Below are 1,396 nucleotides of genomic sequence, written 5' to 3'. Positions count from 1 at the left end.
CAGCAGCAGGACCAGTGGGGGGCGGCAACAGCAGCAGGACCAGTGGGGGGCGGCAACAGCAGCAGGACCAGTGGGGGGCGGCAACAGCAGCATCAGCAACCATTAGCAGCATTAGCAGTAGCAGACGGCAACAGCAGCATTAGCAGTAGCAGACGGTGTCGCCGTCGTCGTGCCTTCTCCGGGACTCGGTGGTATCTGAACCCCACAGCCATGGCCCAGCTTCTCCTCCACCTCGTCCCTCTGTTCATCCTCTTCTCGACAACAGCATCGACGGAAAAAAACGGTGAGACAGCAGCGGCTTCTAACGTAGCTAGCGAGCTAGCGAGCATTCGGTAACATCTATCATCTATCACTCAAGGCATGTGGCACAATTATCAAAAATAGGTGACCAAAGATAAACCAGTGGTATACAAGAGACAGAGATGGCTGTGGTCCGTTTCAACAGAAAAACAACATATTGCACCTTGGACACCTCAATGAGAAGCTGCTCATGAATTGTGAGGAAAAGAGCAAACTGAGCTCTTAAAAACAATCCCCACCAACAGCGTTAATTGGGAGAATTACAAAGAGATTAAAGTAAAATATGATCAAAACAAACGGAATTCACAGGTGAAGCCTGGCGACAGCTGAGGACGAGGCAAAAACATAACCAGGCTATCCCGTGTCCACAGACTGAAGTGTAAAGTCGGAAAAATTAAACTATGGGCAACGTATAAGTGTAAGAAACTGCAATCGGTATATCTAGATTATCAACAGTTTCTTCCAAAACAATTCTCCACAAGTGTGAGAGATGTCAGTTTCCATTCAGTGCTAGCCCGCGAACACAGCTAGCGAGCGAGGGTCTGCGGCGTCAGCGCTAGCTAGCTGTGTTAACGACCTAGCATCAGCGGCGACCGTGATAACTGGACCACACATACGCAAGTAGCCGGCGAGCTGACCGGACGTGCACAAGCCGAAACGGTCTGTGTGTTCAAATTGGCCTGTCTGTTGTGACAGAGTGTGGGAATAAAGTGAAAATCAGCCGAACGGAGCGTTTGAAACAGGTGTTGCGCCGAGGCATGCAGACAAAACTTTGGCACTCCATTTAAGATTCACGGGAAATTTCCCCGACAGTGGACGCTGCGAGACACTAGTGACGGCGGCTGGTTGATTCTATTGCTCTACTGGTTTGTTCTATTTATCTGCTGGTTTGCTCTCTTACTCTGCTGGTTTACTGTGTGGGACGCACCGACTGTGATGGACGTCCATCGTTTAAAGCAGTCTACGGTGGGCCGGTACATCTGAGGTCATCAGCCGAACCCCTCCCTGGTCCCTCCTTCAACCAGCTCCAGAGCCTCCAAAAAAAAAACCTCCAGAGCCTCTTCACTGCGCAGCCGCACTGAGGCCAGTTCCAGAC

General features: G+C 50.8%; 2 protein-coding genes across 2 annotated transcripts in view; one reads left to right on the top strand and one right to left on the bottom strand.

The window, feature by feature from the left end:
• The window catches only part of LOC103356385 (dedicator of cytokinesis protein 3-like), a 170,787-nt gene that overhangs the window by 42,545 nt on the left and 126,846 nt on the right, over nucleotides 1-1,396 (bottom strand). The gene's annotated exons all lie outside the window — the stretch shown is intronic.
• Nucleotides 1-1,396, top strand: part of LOC103356381 (myelin-oligodendrocyte glycoprotein-like) — a 3,734-nt gene that overhangs the window by 913 nt on the left and 1,425 nt on the right. The gene's annotated exons all lie outside the window — the stretch shown is intronic.

This window comes from Stegastes partitus, unplaced genomic scaffold, assembly GCF_000690725.1.
Source record: "Stegastes partitus isolate 25-593 unplaced genomic scaffold, Stegastes_partitus-1.0.2 Scaffold196, whole genome shotgun sequence".
In the NCBI taxonomy this organism is placed as follows: Eukaryota; Metazoa; Chordata; class Actinopteri; family Pomacentridae; genus Stegastes; species Stegastes partitus.
Note: the sequence above shows the minus strand (reverse complement) of the source record. Positions and strands in the feature narration are given on the sequence as shown.